Raw genomic sequence first — 23215 nt, forward strand, 5'->3', positions numbered from 1 at the left:
TCTTTTTCCAGCCTATGAGCTAGATGAGTGGAAATTGCCAAGTCGTGTTCCTTATCCAGGTGTTGAATCCGGGCACTGGTGGATACCTTTGCCTATCTCTTGCCTTCCACCCATCCCTCATCTTCAGTGGTCAGGAGATGCAGTGGCACTTGTGTCTCTGTTCTACGCAACTTCCTTCCTGCTGTAGTAAATCTACACTACAGGGGATGCAGTGTGGCCTAGAGACTAGAGCACTGACTTGGGACTCAGAAGGGCTACATTCTATTCCTGGCTCTGCCACTGGTTTGCTGGGTGACCTTGGGCAAATCATTTCGCCTTCCTGTAACTCAGTTTCCCCATCTGTATCTGTACCTTTGTAAAGTGCGTTGAGATCTACTGTTGAAATGCATTATCTAGGTTTTATTTATTACAAGGCTTAAGTGGTGCGAAGGGCCTTGTTCCAGCTCTTTGTGTTTGACAGAGTTGTTTCTGCAACCATGAACACTTAAATTATAACACTGAAACAATAGATCAATAGTGTTTCAGCGAGGGTAATGCTCCTTTTATCCTATATGAGCTATAGAGCAGATACCTAATTTATTGTCGTCTTCTTTTGTGTGTATCTCTGTGTGTAATGTAAAGCATATAATAAACCTGAAAATTAAAAGCGAGGGATATATTTTTATACTCTAGTTAAAATATCAAAGATTCAGAAATTTTAGAAAATGGTGAGCTCTTTCCCTCTCCTGTGTCAAGGGCTGTTACGAGAATAGGTGTAGAGACAATCTGGACAGCAGCAATCGCAAGACAGATTCCATCAAGTTCCTATCTGTTAGAAGCTGCAGTGCTTGCATTTGGATTCGATATCTAACAATAAGGTGGTATTTTATAAACATTAGTGAGCATGATTTTGCACTGGTCAGCAGAGGGGTGAAAAATAGGTACTTTTGGGAAACAAATAAAAAAGAAATTGGAGCTGTCTCAATAACTCGTGCAAATTGTAAATTTCCCAAAGTTGAAGTCTTTTGCTCTGGCATAAGAAATTAAAGCTGGCAATTACAATATGGAGGAATCATGGAAGCTGGTTCTGCAGGCAAGAGCTGAAAAGTTACTTGACAGTAGTAATAGTCTTTTATTATGTGCAGCATTATACCCTTTGTATATTTAAAAGTTTCCTTTTCTCCTCTCTGTTGCACCAGAAAGGAATTACCTCATACATTTATATCTGGAGTTTTCTGCCCCTTTTCATGTTAGACATGTCCTTAATACATAGAAAATGCTTATTCTTTCATGTGTATCTCACAGCTCAGGTCAACTATATTCCCCTTCTACAGTCCAGCAAAGGTATTCATTCTAGGCTTCCAGCTTCACAACTGTTGCCTCACTTGGGTGAAGACCGGCACAGCTCTTTCTTCTGACCCGAGTATTTCAAGGCTGCACAGTCCCCTGACTATTCTGTGATTTTTCTCACCAGAAGACAGACTGCCTAAATAGGCCTGCTTGCTTTCTCTTCAGAGACTAATAATAGTATAATTACCCACAGTTATAAGTTACTGCACAGTTCTTTCTAAGCAAGCACATTTTATTCTTAAGGTAGAAGCATGACAGAGAAAACATAATAAAAGCAATAAAACAACCTACATGCATGCTATCAGAAATCACCCCAACTCCAACATGGGCTCTGGCAGGTGATTAGTCCTTCACGCTCCACAAAGGGGCCTCGTCTGTGACCACAAGTACATAGTAGCCTCAGCTCAGAACTAGCACACTCATAGTTTGGAAGGTCTTTGATCTGGGGTTTCCAGAAGCAGGTAGACAATGGAGTTTTCTTCTCAGGGCATAGCTTTCAAAGGCCTTCCGAGTGCCTCCTAGGGAACCGACTTTGTCCCAAACAGTTCTTTGAGGTTCCTAACATTTCCCCAGGGTTTACATTAGTCACACCTCCTAGAAAAGTTTCATACAATAACATAGAAACAATTTCATTTTTAATACAATGGACCCCAAAGGTATTAAGCTTATTTCAATAAGGTTTATGCAGGCCATTGCAAGAAATTGCCCTCTGTTACAGTGTACTCCTTTGGTTAGGAGGAATACAGAGCCCAGGTTGGCAGTCAAGAGTTCCTGAATTCTGTATTCAGCTCTGCCACAAGCTCCCTTTGTGACCTCTCTGTGCCTCAGTTTCCCCATCTGTAAAATGGGAATGACAATTCCCTATACACAGGGGATCTGTGTGGCTTAATTCACTAATGCTTGTTGGGTGCAATAAGTAGCACAGATATGCCTATAAATTTCAATACTCTAGTTAAGGATGTCAGTATTTCTATTATAAACCCCATTTTTCCAGAGTCTGAATTCAGTACTCATTAACATTTAGCACATTCTGTCTCACCCCAACTGTGTAATTTGTTTCAAACCATAGCACCTGCCATCCCAAAACACTTCCTAAATGAAAGCAAACATTTTTTTAACGTGGGTGTCCAAATCTAGACACCTAAATACCTATTTAGGCACCTAAAGAAGGGGGCCTGATTTTCAGAGGTGCTGAGCTGAATGTAATTTGGCTGGGATAACACATATAATGTAAGTCTTCTTGTAGATAGTGGCATGAGATTTTTAAAGACCTCAAATGGTCTGGAGAACCTAGCATTTTATCTCTTATTCAACATGTAAAGTATAAATATAGGCAGGTCGTCTTGGCACCGATATTTAGTGTGATTTCTTTTGGAAGAATATTTTCTTATGTGTCCTCATTTTCCATCTGTTCTTGTCTTTCACAAATTTCAGAACTCTCATCCATTTGTCCTTGATGTCAGTTTGTAGCCCCATTGTCTTCGGTCTTGACAACATATTGCACCTTTACAAAGAGCATTAAGATTTTGGGAGAAAAGAGGCTATTGTGATTGGGCAAGGCCAGATGGCCCCAGGCTGCTCAAGACCGAGCTATGTTGCAGGAACTGGTAAACCAGGTAAAGACCCTTACAGAGCTGAACCGTGGCCATGATGGGATGCGGCTCATACGGGCCAGCCATTGGCTGCAGAAAATGACACGGGAGGATGATGTAGAGGCATACCTTCTGGCCTTTGAGAGGACAGCCCTACGGGAGGCCTGGCCTCGAGATCAGTGGTCTGGCATCCTTGCCCCATTCCTGTGTGGGGAGGCCCAGAAGGCCTACCATGATCTGCCTGAAGAGGCTGCAGCAGACTACCCCCAGCTGAAAGCAGAGATCCTGGCCAGATCTGGGGTAACGACCGCAGTGTGGGCCCAGCGGTATCACGAGTGGAGGTACCAGGAAGACAAAAACCCCGCGGTCCCAATTATATGACCTCATCCATCTCGCACGAAAGTGGTTGCAAACAGAGTCCCAGAGTCCAGAAGAGATACTAGAGGTTCTGGTCATCGACCGATACATGAGGGCACTGCCACCAGATCTCCACAAATGGGTAGGCCAGAACGATCCGTCCACCTATGATGAGATGATCACGCTGGTAGAAAGACGCATGACAGCCAGGGAATTGACCCGACTACCCAAGGAAAGCCCCTTTCGTAGCAAACACCCAATCCCAACCCTGGAAGGTGGGACAGCCAAACCCCTGGGGAGTCCTAGGTGGAGGAAGAGGGGGGCTGAAAACCAGTGGAGACCCCAGAAGGAAGGGATTGGCCTGAGTGGGGGGAACCCTGGGACTAACCCCCCTAACCCACATGATAGGGGAATGATTAGAAACAATTATAGATGTTATGCATGTGGGGAGTGGGGACACATAGCAGCACCGTGTCCCAGCACCGAGGAGCCTATGCAATGCAACTTGGGGGATTGGGAGGTCCCGTGCTCCCTTATCCACCTTGTGGGCGTCACATTAGCCCCGCATAACTACACCAGGCCGGTGAAGATAAATGGAGCAGAGACTACAGCGCTTGTGGACTCGGGGAGTGCTATCACCCTTATATCGGGTAAGCTGGTAAAGGTAGCCAGCTGCTACAAGCCAAACGCGTAGCAGTGACATGCGTGCATGGGGCCGTGAGCCATTACCCCACCATCCCAGTGGAGATAGAGGTTCAGGGGAACCCCATTGAGGTGACAGTGGGCGTAGTTCCTAAACTCCCATATCCTGTAGTCATTGGGAGGGACTTTCCAGGATTTGATAATTTACTCCCCCCGGAGAGGCTGGAGGGAGGTGAGTACCCTGCTGGCAGCGATTCGTCATTGGGGGAATGTCAACCCCCAATGTTTTCTGAGTTTTCTCAGGATCTATTCTCAGCCCCCCAAAAGGCCCGGAAGAAAAAAAAAAGAAAGGAAGGCTGCGAAGGCCTTGGGAACCCGGATCCTGACCCAGGGCCAGAAGACCACGCTAGTAGGCAGATGGACATGAGCAGCCAACAGAGAAACTACCAACACGGAAGGTGAGCTGGAGGCTGGCCCCAGCTGTGATGGTGACGAGCCATTGGAAGAAGCAGAAGCTGGCCCCTGGGAGCTCAGGCAGGTTAGTCCTGGGAGAGAGACTTTCGGGCGGGACCAGGCAGAGGACCCTAGATATGATAACGTCAGGAAAGAGGTGTCTGAGATAGATGGGATACCAGTGGAGGGGAAGGTCCGGGGTCCAGGACCCTACTTTATAGTGAAGAAAGATCTCCTGTACCGTGTGGTGCAAATGCAGGAGCAGGAGATACATCAACTTCTGGTTCCACGAAAACATCAAAAAGCCATATTGAGCCTCGCCCACAGTCACCTGTTTGGAGGACACCTGGGGTAGACAAAACCCAGGCATGGATCCTGCGGAGGTTCTTCTGGCCAGGAGTACATGAAGATGTCAGGCGATACTGCACCTCTTGTCCAGAGTGTCAGCTACATAGCCCTCGCCCACACTTGCGGGCCCCTTTGATACCTCTTCCAATAATAGAGGTACCATTTGAACGCATAGCCATGGATCTGATTGGGCCCCTAGAGAAGACAGCTCGAGGCCACCAACATGTGCTGGTTGTACTAGACTATGCAACCCGGTACCCGGAAGCTGTCCCCCTATGCAACACAGCTTCCAAGACAATAGCTAAGGAGCTAGTACAGATCTTTTCCCGGGTTGGACTACCCAAGGAGATACTGACTGATCAAGTGTCACCTTTCATGTCCAAGTTGATGAAAGATCTCTGTGCATTGCTCCATGTACAAGCCCTACGGACCTCTGTATACCACCCACAAACAGACGGCCTTGTGGAAAGGTTCAATAGGACCCTCAAGGCCATGATCAGGAAAGTGGTGAGCCAGGATGGGAAAGATTGGGATACCCTATTGCCTTACCTCATGTTCGCCATCTGGGAAGTCCCACAAGCCTCCACAGGTTTCTCTCCGTTCAAACTACTATATGGGCGCCACCCCCGGGGCATATTGGATATAGCCAGAGAAGCCTGGGAAGAGGAGCCAAATCCTGGAAGGAACATAGTCTAGCATGTACTACAGATGAGGGATCGGATAGCCCAAGTTACACCCATTGTACGGGAACACTTGGAGAAAGCACAGGAGACCCAACGAACCCATTATAACCACCAAGCAAAGCTTTGACAGTTCCAACCAGGGGATCGAGTAATGGTCCTGGTGCCCACAGCAGAAAGCAAGCTGTTGGCCCAGTGGCAGGGACCCTATGAAGTGATTGAAGCCGTGGGAGAGGTAAACTATAAGGTGCGGCAGCCAGGCCGCAGGAAACTGGAGCAAATTTACCACATTAATCTTCTAAAACCTTGGCATGATCGAGAGGCATGCTTAGTCACCCAGGAGACCCTTCCCCAGGAGGATAACTTAAACGAGCAAGTGAGGATATCACCCGACTTGACGCCAATCCAAAAGATCAAGGCAGCCGACATGATTAATCGCAACCGAGATGTGTTCTCTACAAAACCAGGGCGGACGACTGAGACCTATCACCATATCCGCACGATCCCTGGAGCCAAGGTAACACTGAGACCCTACCGAATCCCAGCAGCCAAAAGAGAAGAAATCAAGGCCGAAGTAAAGAAAATGTTAGAATTAGGGGTTATTGAAGAATCTTACAGTCAGTGGTGCAGTCCAATCGTTCTAGTGCCTAAACCTGACGGTACCATGAGATTCTGTAATGACTTTCGCCGACTGAATGAAGTATCCCAATTCGATGCATTCCCCATACCATGCATCGACGAACTGGTTGACCGACTGGGTAGTGCCCGATTCTTGACTACACTGGATCTGACAAAAGGGTATTGGCAGATTCCCCTGACCAAAGAAGCTAAAGAAAAGACAGTGTTCTCCACCCCAGACGGGCTATTCCAGTACACCGTCCTCCCTTTTGGGCTACATGGGGCCCCGGCCACATTCCAGCGCCTCATGGATAAGCTGCTGCGCCCCCATACTAGTTATGCAGCCGCATACCTAGATGATGTCATCATCCATATGCCAGACTGGGGAACCCACTTGGAGAAAGTTGAGACAGTCCTACGCACCTTAAGGCGGGCTGGCCTCACCGCTAATCCCGCTAAATGCACCATAGGGCTAGCAGAGGCTAGGTACCTGGGATATATTGTAGGAAGGGGTATAGTGAAGCCCCAAACTAATAAGCTAGAGGCGATTGAAAACTGGCCCCGGCCGACCTGAAAGAAGCCGGTCCATGCGTTCCTAGGTGTAGTAGGCTACTACAGACATTTTATTCCCCACTTCGCCAGTAGGGCAAATCCTCTAACAGACCTGGTGAAGGCCCGAGGTCCAGACATGGTGAAGTAGACCGACGCAGAAGAGGGGGCATTCATAGACCTTCGGACGGCCCTGCGTAATGACCCCATACTCATAGCCCCAGACTTTAACAAGGAATTTATTTTACAAACAGATGCTTCCGAGGTGGGGTTGGGGGCGGTTCTGTCACAAATGATTGGAGAAGAAGAACACCCGATCCTCTACCTAAGCAGAAAGCTGCTCCCAAGAGAACAGAAGTATGCAGTAGTCGAGAGAGAATGCCTTGCTGTCAAATGGGCCATGGAGACACTGCATTATTACCTCTTAGGCCGGCGATTTACTCTCGTGACGGACCATGCACCCCTCCAGTGGATGCAGAGAAATAAGGAAAAGAATGCAAGGGTCACCAGGTGGTTCTTATCCCTCCAACCATTCCAGTTCCGCATACGGCACAGGGCTGGATGCCACCACGGCAACACTGATGGTCTATCATGAGCACACTGCCTGGCGTCCCAAGTTGCCCAACCCTATGGTGTTGAGCAGAGGGGGAGGATATGTGATGGAGCAAGGCCAGATGGCTACAGTAAAGTAGTGAGGAACAGGTATGTTAGCCCCAGGCTAAACAAATCCCTGGTACCATGGTAACCAAATGGCAGTTGCTCCAGGTTAATCAAGACACCTGGGGCCAATTAAGATCCGTCTAGAAGGTAGTGGAGATAGCTACATTGATTGGGACACCTGAAGCCAATCAAGGGCTGGCTGGAACTAGTTAAAAGCCTCCCAGTTAGTCAGTGAGGTGCGCGTGTGAGGAGCTGGGAGCAAGAGGCGCAAGGAGCTGAGAGGGTGTGCTGCTGGAGGACTGAGGAGCACAAGCGTTATCAGACACCAGGAGGAAGGTCCTGTGGTGAGGATAAAGAAGGTGTTTGGAGGAGGCCATGGGGAAGTAGCCCAGGGAGTTGTAGCTGTCATGCAGCTGTTACAGGAGGCACTATAGACAGCTGCAATCCACAGGGCCCTGGGCTGGAACCTAGAGTAGAGGGTGGGCCCGGGTTCCCCCCAAACCTCCCAACTCCTGATCAGACACAGGAGGAGTTGACCCAGACTGTGGGTTCCACCAGAGGGGAAGATCACTGAGGGGAGCAAATCCGCCAATAAGTGCAGGACCCACCAAGGTAGAGGAGGAACTTTGCCCCACTATGTAAAAACAAACTATGTGTATAAGTATCAGGGGCTGGCTTCCCTTCCCCACTTCCTTTTGAAAACTTTGTTTCAAAATTAGAAAATGGTACCAGTTGAGGTTTGCCCTCAAAGACTATATAACTGTATTTGTTTGAGATAAAATGTATAAAATAATGCTACAAACAAATTGTACAATACTCAAACTAATTTATTTTTATTATTTAATTTTAATAATTTAATATTAAATTTGGAAAGTGTCTGCTGACTGTAAAAGAGAAATGGTTGAAAATTTTTCAATGTTTCAATGATTGCAGATTTGGAGGATTTTTTGCTGGTTTTGGACATGCTTCGACAATGGCCAACATTTTAAAAAAGTTTTAAATTTTAACAATTCTTTCCAAAATTGTTTTTAAAAAAGTTTCTGCATTTTTCAACAAGTTCTATTATGACAGGTGCTTTGCAGATCAATTTATCCACTTTATCGAATAGCCACTTTTAAATAGACTCCGGATCTCTTAGAAATGTTTGTTGGGAAGAAGGTGAAGCATCAGAAGGAGGATGGAAGAGCATAGGAATGCTTTAGAAGGCCACCTGAAAGGAAAAGGAAGGCTGTTAGAAAATGCCCAATAGTTAGAAAATGTACTTCTTAATACACTTTTACCCAGTTTGGTTGAAACCATGATCAGCCAGTGGTTTTTGAGTTATTTTATCGTTGTGTTGGGTATTCTTGTTTTCGGTCCCAAAGTCATGAGTATTGCTTGTTTCAGCCCAAAAGTTTGGTATCACCTCCAGCCAGGTGGCTGCATGCTGATAAAGGGGCTGCTTGCCAGATATTTTTCTCACTGCTGTATCAGAGACTGGAGATGACCACCGCTAAAGATATTGCAGTGTGGGACTTGAGGTTGCAGAACCGAGCAATATGAAGGCAAGTAGCTTCTGGAAAGGGCACAGGTAGATGGCAAGATAAGACACAGAATTGAGTGCCCCAGGGGACTGTGGAAAGCTATTGGCAGATCATCATCTATCAATTGTTGTGATTGGTCATGCCTTTACATTTTCATTGCAGTCACATTGAGTTAGCAAAAAACAAGACAAGTTATACCTCAGAGTGTGGTAGCTGCATCATGGTATGGCACAATTGAGGGATATTGGTGTCTGAACACTGAGCATGTTAAGAAAATGTGTGACTCATAAGTTAAATTTCTAGTGAAGACAAAGCTAGAGTCTTAAATGGTAGCACAAGCAATGCAGAAAATTGGTTCAGCTTGGAGGGGGTCAGGAAAGCTGCTCTTAGCACAGTTTTCAGCTTATCCAGCCAACCCACACCATCCCAAATGGAATCCATTGTAATTGCCTTTCTTTTAAAGAAATATCTTCAATACTTTTGTGCATTCTTAAACATGTATATGTAACTGATCTAGCTTTGGGTGACAGTGGAGTTTGAATCTAAGAACCTTCAGCATTAAAAGCGCAAATCTCTAGCAGAAAAATTAAGTTTTCTAGCTAACAGCAGTGGCTGACTCCTACACCTCCTATGTAGACCAGCCACTAGATGGGGACAAAGACCCACACTGTCCTAATGTGGGTTACACATACACAGAGCCGTGGATGGGATCATACTCAGAACAGCTAGCTCATCCCGCTGCACAAGCTGTGGCAGCTACACTTCTGTTTTTAGCATGCTAGCTTAATCGGCGCTAGCGCAGGTATGTCTCCTTAAATTGGAAATAACACCTTCCAGCTCCAGTGTAGAAATATCCTTAGTGGCATGAGGGCTGACTACAATACTTGGCTCTTAAATCTTTTCTGGCTGCCATTTTTATATGCAAATCATAGGATGCACAAATGAACAAAATGCAAATGGACGAAGTTCTGTAACTGGAAGAAAGGCTCAGTTTAAAAAAAAAAAAAAAGTAATTATACTGATAGTTGCACCAAAATGCACATTTACATGTTTAAAAGGCTTGAAATAGTAATATAATTATTAGATATTGGGTCAAATTTATTTTTGGGGTCAATCCACTAAAGTCAGTGATTAATTTGGCCTAAAATTTGCATAAGGCTTTAGAGCTGCTAGGAATTTTTCTGCCAGCCCCCTCCCATTTCCATTCTTCAACTAGTTCCACTAGGCATGTACCAAGTACTGGCCACATTTTTCAAAATAGGTCCCTGAATACATATTTAGGGAAACTTAATAAGTGGCCTGATTTTCAAAAGTGCTGAGCACCCAGCAGTTCCCATTGAAGTCACACTGGGGGCTCCTAGGTGCTGAGCAGTTTTTAAAATTAGGTCACTTAGTTGTCTAAATACAGATTTAGGAGCCCAACTTTATACATCCATTTTTTCCCCCACATCTTGGCTTCTATTTTCAGTACCTGATATCTTGGCTGTTTAACATTTCATCTGTCTGGAAGCTGTCATACAGGGTTTTTTTCTGCATAGCCACAAAGCAACTAAGTTGGAGTCAACACTTTTCACTTCCATAAGACCATCCATTTAAGATTCTCCACATGCTTTTTGATATTGCTGTGAAATATCCTTGTTTTACAGATGAGGAAGCCGAGGCATAGATAGGTTAATTGCCCAAGATTGCATATGTAACTGGTGGTAAGTGTTGAATGGAACCTAAGCCTTCTGACTCACAGTTCTGTGGGTTAACCACAAGACTATCCTTATATATTAATGACAGACTGGTCTTACAGAAGTGAGGGATTTCATTATTCCTTTCATTATCTTGCTTACCGAGCTATGGTGTCAAACTTCAAGAAAGGGAAAGGGACAAAGAAGTTAGGGGTGAGGGGGAGAGAGGGAGAGAGGGAATATTCTGGCACTGAATTGCCTCCCTCTTTTGTCTTGTTGCTGGGACAAGCAATGGGTAGATCAGATGGTGATTTGAGAGGGAGTGTTATCCTGGCTCAGTCCCCTTTCCCATTCTTTCTATTATGAATACATCTTGCAGCTCATTTCTGCCATTATTAATTTATTGACAAGTGCAGAGAATCATAGCTATCCAAAATTCAATATGGATAAGGAAAATGCCATAAAGGAGGGGCGGGAAGGGGCTGATCTTTGTTTCGTAGAAGCCCTCAACTTTCCATTATTCTAGTCAGTCAAAGTAGCTGATCTCATTCCACTGTATGATGAAATTCTCCTCAGCCCCTGTTACTTTCATCATGCTGAAATGGATGAGTTGGAACCTAAGCAACCATCATAGAATCCATGTGGAGACAAGAATGCAGCTGAAGAGGACTGAGAATTGGAATTGTTTACCCACCGCTCAGGAAACGTTATATTTTAAGGTACTTCTTTGTCAAATGTCGTATTATTTGCCGTGTGTTTGGCCTTCAGTGTCAGGAAACCTAAAAGATAATCTCAGTTTTACCAGTTGCCTACTGGGGAAGATTCTCCTTTACCTCAAGTGGTGGAGCTGCTTGCTTTGGAATCTGATTTGTCAGATCCAGTCTCAAGAGGGGCTGATTCCTCAGACTATGAAGTAGCATGTCTGAGTCAGCAGAATTTTACTACAATTTTGGAATATACCCTTGTCTACTGAAGAATCTTTTCAGATATAATTTTACATACTCCATATCAAGGAAAGCAATAAGACATGGTTCTGTACTGTGTAAATGTGTTTAAAAAGCCAGCTAGCATGAGAACCGAACAGGCTGTGTGCACATACATATACATCACGACCGGTTACAGTGAGATAGAGGACTCTAAAGGATATCAACACACAATGGACTTCAGTTGCATTGTAAAGGTAGTAAAACCAGAAGCAGTGGCAACTTGCTATCACAAAGTACAACTCAAGTTGAAAGCAAAGAACAATTTTAGCTGAAAATGGCAAAAGGAGGGGGAACAGAACTGGGAAAGAGAAGTCTTCAGTTTGTAACCCACACACCTCCTGGGTGTGGTGTTCTGTCCCATCTAGTAGCACCAAGACTACTTAGAGATTAATGAGTCTGCTCTACAGCCTTAGCTAAGGGCCAGTTGGCTTTAGCTCATGCAGTAGAGGCTTATGGACTAAGCTCCATAGATCCCAGGTTCGATCCTGCCCGCCGACAACCCGGGGGTCTGTCGGCGTTACAAGCTTACAGGAGAAAGGTTAAAGCAGGTAACAGCAAAATGAGCTACGTTTGTGTGGTTCTGTTGAACAAGAGGTTGGCAGGATGCAGAGGAAGTTGTATCCTCTTCATGGGGGCTTACAGAGGGAGGTTTTGGGGGACCAAGCTAGGAAAAGTTGAGAGTGTAGCTAATTAATCCATTGATTGAGGGTTGGATTGATGTAATCCTGAACCCACACTAGAGGCCACAAAGAGACACTGCTGCTGTCTTAAGGCTTCTGGAGGAGAAGTCTGTCCTACCTTCACCTCTAGGAAGCTCTTCTTAGAAATTGTGCATTTACCTGGGCTGTGTGCAGGGACCGGAGTTTGGCCCTATATAAAGACATCTGCGTAGAGGATGGGACGTTGGAATCAGTGACAAAAGAGGAAGGTGGCCAGACAAATGAGGATTCTAAAAGTGACACAATTAATGAGCTGCTGTTTTCCACCTGCCTTTAACAAAAAGAATGAGATGAAGTATACAAGATGAATTCTAGGGAAGGATGAATTGCACGCACTGTGATACCATCGCTAGTTCGTCTGCAACAGGCCTCTATATTCTCAGTCTGAAAGTTTGCCACTCCCTCTAACCTTGCAGTGATGTTTGCTCTTCCTGACAAGAAGTATATAGAAGGGGTTCTCTGCCAGGCTGTGCTGACAATGAGCTGTGACTGATGACAAACTCTTTACCCCCAGGTTTCTATGCAAAGGGTGGTTGTAAATGACACCAAATCTAGCTGGGAGTGAAGTGACTAGTGGTGTCCCACAGGGGACAATATTGGGTAACTGTTTTACTTAATGGCTGTTATAAGTGATCTGAAGTCTGAAGTGAAACATAAATTCATTAAATTTGCAAACAGTTCCAAGCTAGCAGGGGCTACACACATAAAGGAGGGCAGAGATAAAAGTCAATTGCATCAAGAAAGCTGGAAAAATGGAGAGGGAAATGTATGAAATGTCAACTGGCCAGTGAGCTCCTACTCTGATCTGATGCTGTAATATACACTATACACATCAGTTCTGCTACTGCAGTATTGATCTCTAGAGCCAGCTAGGCCTACAGGAGGTGAGGTCTTTAAAAACATTAATTCATGCTGTAAAAAACTAAACAGGGGTCTGAGCCAAAATCCTGTCTTCAAATGGCCTCTAAACTTTCGAGAGTTCATAGTCTAGATTTATTTTTTTTAAGCTTAGCCTATCTCCACTAAAAACTCTTAAGTTTGGCAGTTATTGGGAGGGATGAAAGCACGTGGCCAACTAATTCATAAGTAGATCTAGTCAGAAAATAGAATTTCTGTTCTGTGGGAAATTCTAACATTTTGAAATTGGAATGAAAAGTTGATTTTTTTCACAAAATAGAAGCATAGAAAGCTTTGAATTCAGAAACAAATAGTCTCATTTCAATAATGTTGAAACATTTTAAAATAACACACAATATTAAATATACATAATGTTTAATAGAGCAGTATATTAAAATATTAATTTACTATCATATAAAAGTCAAATACAAATGAAATGATAATGTTGAAATGAAATTTATTGAAATGAAACAAGAACGTCAAAATGATTTGTTTAGACTTTCTCCCATTGAATATTTAATCAAAATTGACATATTCCTACAAGCTGTTTTGATTTTGACCAGACTGCATTTCTTCAATGGAAGATTGTTCCATTAAAAATGCTTTGACCAACTCTCCTTCTAAGCTTATCGTGGTCTGTCTGTGAAGGAGAAAGAATGGAAGGAGGCCCAGTTAACTCATATTAATCTTGTGTTACAGGAGGCCAATGACATGCCTGTACATCTGATATCAGAATGCTGTCCTCAGCCTCTAAACAGCCTTGAAAGCCTAGGCAAATAAATTAAAACAAAAGAAGGCGGGTTTGCACTGACTCTTGTCTGCACATGTTCTCCAGCTTCACCCACCAGCTCTCTACTCCCTTAATGTTGATAGGCACTATTATCATGCATGCCTTCTATTACATTTTTAAAAGGTTTGTTCTCCAACCTGCATGAAATTCATTACCTTTTCTGCTGTAAATGGCCTTGTATTTGAATATCTTGTCAAATCATTCTTTGGTTTATATATATATAAAATACACCTCTACCCTGATATAACGTGGCCCAATATAACATGAATTTGGATATAACGTGGTAAAGCAGCGCTCCGGGGTGGCGGGGCTGCGCACTCCGGCAGATCAAAGCAAGTTCGATATAACGCAGTTTCACCTATAACGCGGTAAGATTTTTTGGCTCCCGAGGACAGCGTTATATCGGGGTAGAGGTGTATATGTTGTGACAAAGTTCCTCCTCTATCTTGGTGGGTCCTGCGCTTATTGGCAGATTTTCCTGCCTCGGAGATAAACCAGGTGGGTTGGGGAACAGCCCAGAGACCTTCCCCTCTGGAAGAACCCACAGTCCAGGTCAGTTGGGAGGTTTGGGGGGAACCCGGGCCCGCCCTCTACTCCGGGTTCCAGCCCAGAGCCCTGTGGACTGCAGCTGTCTATAGTGCCTCCTGTAACAGCTGCATGACAGCTACAACTCCCTGGGCTACTTCCCCATGGCCTCCTCCAAACACCTTCCTTATTCTCACCACAGGACCTTCCTCCTGGTGTCTGATAACGCTTGTGCGCCTCAGTCCTCTAGCAGCACACCCTCTCACTCTCAGCTTTTTGCACCTCTTGCTCCCAGCTCCTCACACTCGCACCACAAACTGAAGTGAGCTCCTTTTAAAACCCAGGTGCCCTGATTAGCCTGCCTTAATTGATTCTAGCAGCTTCTTCTTAATTGGCTCCAGGAGTCCTAATTAGCCTGCCTGCCTTAACTGGTTCTAGCAGGTTCCTGATTACTCTAGTGCAGCCCCTGCTCTGGTCACTCAGGGAACAGAAACCCTGTCTGACCTGGGACTAATAGATCACTGTCCTGTAGCCCTCTGGTCTGGAGGGAGGGAGATAGGGGGCTGCTCCTCCTCTTTCTCTGCTATCTGCTTGCTGGCTGGCTGCTAGACCCACCCACACCCTTGGTTGCTGCTGCTCCAGCTACAGCCCCTTGGGGGGGCCTGCTGGCCCACTCCCCAGAGGAGTGGAGGGAGAGACCCCAGCCATTGCTCCTGCTGCTGGGGATGCCACCACCACCTCCACCTGAGAAGGGTCCTTCCTGCTGGCCACCAGACTGCCGCCTGGAGCTGCTGCGTTTGCTGCTGGGGAGCTGCTGGAGCCCTGAGGAGAAGAAGAGGACCATCTGCCAGTGGGGGAGCGCGTAGGAATTCTACAGACCACCCTGGAGGGGGCCTTCCCGGACTGAGTAACTTTTGAACTGTGCTCTTGTGGTGGGGATCTAGACTGTGTTTGTGGGGACACAGGGGGTGTGGCGTGGAGCCTGCCCCCTGGTCCATCTGTGTCCCCCACCCGATCCCCACCACCACCATCATCGTTGCCCCCTCCACCACCCCCACCGGCTACTCACCATCTGCCTCGAGCTCCTGCCTCTGGGACTCAGCTGCTCACCTAGGCTTGCCACGCCCTGTTGCCACCATTGGGCCTGATACAGCAGCCAGCTTAAACTGCCTTTCCTTTTTGTTACAAGCGCACGTGGGTGCACGTGCCCCCCCTCCTTTGGACTGACCCTCTCCCCCCTGCAGCAAGTCCCCAGGTTTACCCCTGCTACCTACCCATTTGCCCCTTGCAGCCTTTTGCCCCTCTCCCTTGCCCCAGCCCCTCGCTAGCTCCAGTTTGTTTGCCTGCCCCGCCCTTTCCCTCTGCCGCCTTTCTTTGTTTGACCCGCCCCAGCCTCTGAAGCTAGCCCCGTGGTTCCCCTGCCCCATTCCCAGCCTGGTTGTTCCCTTCTCCCTGCGTCCCCTTGCCCTGATTAGCCCCTCCCCTCGTGTGCCCATGTCCCCTCCCATGCGCTTGTGCCCCTCCCCATTTTAGTTTGACCCTGTTTCACTGCACCCCCCTATGCTGTTATATCCCCCCTTCCTTGGTGCGACTAGAGGAGCTGGAAAGCCTCTCCGAATCAGTGACTGACCCCTAGCCCTTGATAGCCCCCCCATCCAGCCCACCCCCTTTTTTGGTGCCCTCCTCCCCTGCCTGCAGCCTAGCGGGGAGGAGTGGTTGACCTGCTTCCCCCTTCCCTACCCCCCCTCCAGTGTTTGTTCTCCCCCGTCCTCATTATGGCAGGGGACGAGGCGAGTGGAACCCCTCGGGCAGACCCTGCTGCCCCTTCTCCACCCGCCCCACCATCGTCCCCCCTAGCCTCTACCTCAACCGCCGCTGCCGAGCCACCTGCTACCACCCCTGCTAGAACACCGGCAGTGGCGGGTAACAAGGTGACCTCCGCTGCTGCCACGTCCCTCGCCCCCTCTGACTCTGGGGGAGTCCCCCCAGCCGGCAGGAAGGGCCAGGGCACAAAGAAGGGTAAAGGCCCCGCTAAAAAAACCAGGCCCTCCATGGCAGGGGGTGCCCCCACTGCCACGGCCCCGCAACCGACCGCGGCGTCCCTCCCTGTTGTTCCCTCCACCAGCTCTGTGGGTGTCCCTCCCCCGGCCCCCAGGGCATACGCCCAGGTGGCGGCGGCCCCCCCACCTGCCACTACGTCATCTCCCCCATCCACCGCCTCTGCTACCATCTATAGCGGCCGGGGCCCCTTCCCCACCTTGACTAGGAAGCACGGCGTCCGTTGCCTCCTGGTACCCGCCTCGCCCCACGTGGAGACCTACGTGCGGGTGTTGGCGAGGGTGGTGGGGCCCACAGCCATTGTGGCGGCCTCCAAGATGTACGGAAAGGTCGTCTTCTTCCTAGCATCGGAGGCCGCCGCCTAGGAGGCAGTGGAGAAGGGCCTGGCGGTGGGGGGCGTGTACGTCCCCCTGGAGCCGCTAGAAGACCTGGGCGCCCGACTGGTCCTGACTCCTGTCCCTCCCTTCCTTCCAAATGCCGCCCTGTTACCCGCCCTCTCTACCCTGGGAAGGCCAATCTCTGTGGTCAGCCCTCTCCCATTGGGCTGCAAAGACCCCACCCTCCGTCATGTCCTCTCATTCCACCGGTAGGTACAGTTACAACTGCCGCCGGCAGCACGTGACGGTGAGGCGCTCGAGGGGTCCTTCTTGGTCCCCTACCAGGGGGCCCGCTACTGGGTGCATTATTCAACGGGGGAGGCCCGGTGCTACCTCTGCCGGGCGATGGGACACGTCCGGAGGGACTGCCCCTTGGCCCGGCACGGAGGGACATCCGGGACCCCCGAGCCCCGGCAGGGCGCCAGCCCCGTCATCGCCGGCGCCCCTAGCTGCCCGGCGCCCGAAGCCGCCCCTCCTCCTTTCCGGCCCACCAATGCTCCTGCTCGGGCCCAAGGGGTATCTCCCCCAGTGCGCCTAGACGAGCGGGAGGGCCCCGCCTCTGCCTCCTGCGATCTGGCGGGGCCTGTGGAGGAGGGTGAGGTAGGGATACCACCAGGCATAGAAGAGGGCATGCCCCAGGGAGAATCCTCCCTCCTACATGCTACCCCACCATTACCTCCCCGAGTCCCTAAGCCTTCGCCCTTGCTCCCTGACCCAACACCTGTTAGCCAGCCCCCGGATGATGCCATGGAGGGCTGGTCCTTAGTACAGGGGAAGTGGGGCAAGCGGAAGGCTCGAGCTCCGCGCCTCCCATCTGATGCGGTAGCCCCCCGGAAGACCAGGAAGGGGGGCACCAATGCTGAGCCTTCCGCTTTGCCCCGGGGTGGATTTTGTCCACCATTGCCGGCTGGGGAAGACGTGGCAACATCAGAGGATAGCACTGCCCCTCCTCCAGAGTCCTTTCTTATGAAAGCCCCTAATGGAGCCCCTCTCGCCCCCTTACAATCTGAAGCCCCTGCAAGCACCAAGGCGAGCGTCGCTTCGGGTGCTGGCGAGGAGAACCCTGGGGTGGTGGACGGCGATCTCCCCTCCATTTATGAGGAGATCGAGGCCCTGGGTCTGACCCCGGTTACCCAGGAGGAGGACGACCCTCTGCCAGCAGGCCTCGATCTGAGCGACCTCGCCTCGGCCCCGCTTTCCCCATGTTCTGTCCCCTTACCCACTGCTTCCGCTCCTGCCTCCGAGGAGCCCCTGGACTCTTCCACCAACCCGGCTGCAGATGGCACCCCGCTAGCGGCCGCCGAGCCTCTTGAGGCGATGGCCAGTGCCATGCAACCGGGACTCGAGTCACCAGGGGACTCCCTCATGGCTGAGGGGCAACTGACCTCCTTTCCGGGTGGGGGCCCCATCGTTGATTCTCCACCTACGGATGCCGTGGCCTTACCATCTGCCTTGGAGCACGAGTCCGGCATCGCCGAGGGCCCACCTTCCTCCCCGCAAATCCCTGAGCCCATTTGCAGGGTGTTACCCCCCCACCCAGTGGCCTGGCTGCTGGGACCCCCAATCCCAATATCGCCCCTTCCCCTGTCCCTATTCCTGATTCCAGCCCTACCCCTGACACCGACCCCATCCCTGTCCCCTCCACTTCCCGTGATGCTTTTGCTGCCCCTGGGGCTGTCTCCTTCTATATCCCAGAGGATGACCCCCAAGGAGCGGCCTTTGTTTTTCCCTGTCCCGACCCACCAGGGGCTGCTATTTTCCCTCTGCCGCCCCCCATTGAGCCAGGATCTGAGGCGGGCCACGTGGCGTCGGCCCATCGGACGCCACGTCGAGGGTCTGCCCCCTGCTTGCCCGTCTCGCTGGGCCACGGGGCTGTGACAGGGGCCCCACTGGGGGAAAGCCATAGATCAGTGACCCCACCCCCCCATACGCTGAGAGAGGAGCTACGGGAGTTCCTTGAGGACATCTGTGGCTCCCGCAACAAGGTACAGCTTGCACTCCAGCGATGGGGAGATTTTCATCAGATCCTCCGGGCCGCGAGGGCCCTCATGGGGGAGGGTAAGAGGACCGGGAGGCAGGCCGCTGCGGCCTACCAATGGGTCCGCCTCTTCCATGACTCCTTAATCGCCCACGGGGTAGGTCACGGATTGTTGCGCGGCCCGACGGAGGCCGTGAGCGTCTCTGCTGGCAAGGATCCCCCCCAGCCCTCCTTATGGCACTGATCATCTTTGCAACATTAAACACCCGGGGCTGTAGGATGGGTCTCCGCAGGAGCCAGGTGCTCTCCTTCCTTTGGGAAGGGGGGTACTCTGTGATTTTCCTGCAGGAAACCCATACGGATCCAGCCGCTGAAGCTAGCTGGTGGCTGGAGTGGGGGGACAGGGTCTATTTTAGCCACCTCACAGTTCGTATGGCTGGAGTGGCGACCCTGTTCTCCCCCGACCTACGGCCCGAGGTGCTGGGGGTCGCCGAGGCTGTGCCAGGCCGCCTGCTACACCTCCGGGTCCGCATGGAGGGGCTTGTGGTTAATCTCGTCAACGTTTACGCCCCGACATTGGCCTGGAGAGGTTGTGTTTTTATCAGCAGGCGTCCGCCTTCCTCGGCACCTTGGATCCTCGCGAGTGCCTGGTCCTGGGCGGGGACTTTAACGCCACCCTTGAGGAACGGGACTGCTTGGGGACCGAGCAGCACCCGGCCGCCGTGGATGTCCTCCGGGAGATCGTCGAACATCACTCCCTGGTAGACGTCTGGTGCGACCACCACCCGGATGACGTTTCGACATTCACTTTTGTCCAGATGGAGGTCCTCCAGCGTCCGGCCGGCCCCTTTTTCAGATCACCATCTAGCCACCGTGACAGCCTCTCTCTGCGCGGAGAGGCCGGGGCCGGCCTATTGGCACTTTAATAATAGCTTGTTGGAGGATGTGAGCTTCATAGTGTCCTTCCGGGAGTTCTGGCTGGCCTGGTGAGGGCAGCGGCGTGCCTTTCCCTCGGTGCGGCGGTGGGACCTGGGGAAGGTGCGCGCCCGGCTCTTCTGCCGTGACTACACCCGGGGCGCCAGCCGACGGAGGGATGCGGCGATAGGGCAGTTGGAACGGGAGGTCTTAGAGCTGGAGAGGCGTCTAGCCGCCAGCCCCGGTGATCCATCCCTCTGCAGAGCGTGCCGGGAGAAGCGGGAAGAGCTCCGGACCCTCGAGGACCATCGGACCCGAGGTGCCTTTGTTCAATCCCGCATCCGCCTCCTTCGGGAGATGGATCGCGGCTCCCGCTTCTTCTACGCCCTGGAGAAAAAGAGGGGGGCCAAGAAGCACGTCACCTGCCTTCTAGCAGAGGACGGCACCCCCCTCACGGATCCGGCGGAAATGTGCGGGAGGGCCAGGGCCTTCTACGCAGGCCTTTTCTCCCCGGATCCGACCAATCCTAACGCTTGCAGAATGCTCTGGGATGAACTCCCGATGGTCAGCACGGGCGACCGAGACCGGCTGGAGCTGCCTCTCACTCTGGCCGAGTTCTCGGAAGCCCTCCGCCGCATGCCCACCAATAAATCTCCGGGCATGGACGGGCTGACCGTGGAGTTCTACCGCGTGTTTTGGGACGTCCTCAGCCCGGACCTTGTCACCGTCTGGGCCTAGTCCTTGCAGAGCAGGGTCCTCCCTCTTTTGTGCAGGCGAGCCATGCTCGCCTTATTGCCGAAGAAGGGGGACCTCCGCAATTTACGGAATTGGCGTCCCATCTCGCTCCTCAGCACGGACTATAAAATCGTAGCGAAGGCCATCTCACTGCGGCTAGGGTCCGTGCTGGCGGACGTGATTCACCCAGACCAGACCTACACCGTCCCGGGCCGCACCATCTTCGACAACTTGTATCTGGTCCGGGACCTCTTGGAACTTGGGTGTAGGGATGGTCTGTCGTTCGCCCTTCTGTCCCTGGATCAGGAGAAGGCGTTCGACAGGGTGGACCACGGGTATCTCCTGGGCACTCTGCTAGCGTTTGGCTTTGGGCCCCAGTTTGTGGGTTTTCTCCAGGTGCTGTACGCCTCCGCAGAGTGTTTGGTCAGGCTCAACTGGACCCTGACTGAACCGGTCAGCTTTGGGCGAGGAGTACGTCAAGGGTGCCCCCTCTCGGGCCAGCTGTATGCTCTGGCGATCGAGCCCTTCCTCTGTCTCCTCCGTAGGAGGTTGGCAGGGTTGGTGCTGTGGGAGTCGGAGCTACGGCTGGTCCTGTCGGCGTACGCCGACGACGTGCTCCTCGTGGTCCAGGACCCGGGCGACTTGGTGCGGGTGGAGGCTTGCCAGACCATCTATTCGGCGGCCTCCTCCGCCCGGGTCAACTGGGTCAAGAGCTCTAGCCTGGTGGTAGGGGACGGGTGGCAGGCGAGCTCCCTCCCACCCACGCTTCAGGCCATCCGGTGGAGCGCGGGTCCGCTGCTCTATCTCGGCGTTTACCTTTCTGCCACGCATCCGTCTCCGCCGGAGAACTGGCTAGGTTTAGAGGGCAGAGTGTCAGAGCGGCTCCGGAAATGGACAGGACTGCTCCGGTGTCTCTCCCTTCGAGGGAGAGCACTGGTGCTCAATCAACTAGTCCTGTCCATGCTCTGGTACCGGCTCAACACCCTGGTCACGGCCCCGGGCTTTCTGACCACCCTCCGGACGTTGATTCTGGAGTTCTTTTGGTCAGGACTGCACTGGGTCTCTGCGGGGGTTCTCCATCTACCCCTGGAGGAGGGAGGGCAGGGCCTGAAGTGTCTGCACGCTCAGGTCCACGTCTTCCGCCTCCAGGCCCTACAGAGGCTCCTTTATGGTGCAGGTAGTCCAGCATGGAGCGTATTGGCGCATGCCTTCCTGCGCCGCTTCCGAGGGCTCCGATATGACCGGCAGCTCCTTTGTCTCCATCCGAGAGGTCTTCCGCGAGGCCTCTCCGAGCTGCCGGTCTTCTACCAGCACCTCCTCCGGACCTGGAAACTGTTTTCAGTGACCAGGTCCGTGGCGGCCACCGTGGGGGCAGATCTCCTCGCGGAGCCCCTGCTACACAACCCCCAGCTTCGTGTGCAGGTGGCGGAGTCCCCCATGGTGCGCCAGAGGTTGGTCCTAGCAGAAGTCACCAAAGTTGGAGACCTCCTGGACTACGACCGGAGAGACTGGCTGGATCCCCTGACGCTCGCTCAGTGCATGGGGCTCTCCAGACCTTGTACTCCCCGGCGCGTACTTCAGGAGGTGAGGGCCGCTTTGCCGCCCGCTGCTCGGGACTATCTCGACCGGGTCCTGCGAGAGGGCACGCCCCGCCCACCCTCCACTCCGAGCCCTCCAGACTTTTTCATCGGGCCCCCGCCCCGTGGAACCAACCAGCTCCCTCCCCGTCCATTCGCCATGAGCCGGCTGCACCATCTGCAGCCAGTTCTGTTCCGGACCGCGCTAAGGAAACATCTATACACATTTGTGCTCCATGTTCTTCATGTCCTCACCCTCGCGTCCCGCCCCGATACGAATTGGCGGGACCTTCTGCCACCTCTGGAGGGTGAGGAGCCCCGGTGGGCCAGCCTTTATTCTGCTCTGATCCCGAAGCCCACCGGGGACATCAGTTGGCGGCTCCTTCACGGAGCCGTGAGTACGGGCGTGTACTTGGCGCGGTTTACCCCTATCCCAGACACCTGCCCCTTTTGCGGCATGAGGGAGACCCTGGCGCATGTTTACCTGGAGTGCGCCAGGCTGCAGCCCCTATTCCGGCTCCTCACGGATATTTTGTTAAGATTTTGGTTGCACTTTTCTCCTCACCTTTTTATTTATGCACTCCCTATCCATCGCCCCACAAAGTCGTGGGACCTCCTGGTCAACCTCCTTCTGGCCCTAGCGAAACTGGCCATCTATAAAACCAGAGTGAGGAGGTTGGCCGATGGAGTTTCCTGTGACTATGGGGTGTATTTCAGGTCCTCCGTTCTTTCACGTATCCGGGCAGAGTTCCTCTGGGCGGCGTCCACTGGCTCCCTTGATGCCTTCGAGGAGCAGTGGGCGCTGTCCGGGGTTCTCTGCTCGGTGTCCCCGTCTGGTTCGCTTCGTTTGACGCTTTGACCTCACTCCTGTCCCTGTTCTTTTATTAGTTGTCCCCCGTAATTTTTTGGTCTCCAGGTCCTGTGGACCCCCCCTTAGGCTTGGGGGGGATCCTTTAGCAGTGGGCGGGCTTTGCCCGCCCACTTCCTGGATCCCAATAGGTCTGGTCACTCAGGGAACAGAAAACTACTCATCCAGTGACCAGTATATTTGCCGTCTACCAGACTTCTGTACCCCACTGGTCTGGGTCTGTCACTATATACATTTCCTGCCTTTTATTTATTGTCTTATTACATTTTTAACTGTTGATGTTTATTTTTTGACATTCGATGAATTTGCTCTGGCTCTGCCTTTTTTGTGCTGGCTGATGTTTTATAACCTATTGATTCCCAA

The sequence above is a fragment of the Terrapene carolina genome, unplaced genomic scaffold (assembly GCF_002925995.2).
Source record: "Terrapene carolina triunguis isolate 2854851 unplaced genomic scaffold, T_m_triunguis-2.0 Scaffold112, whole genome shotgun sequence".
Taxonomy (NCBI): domain Eukaryota; kingdom Metazoa; phylum Chordata; order Testudines; family Emydidae; genus Terrapene; species Terrapene triunguis.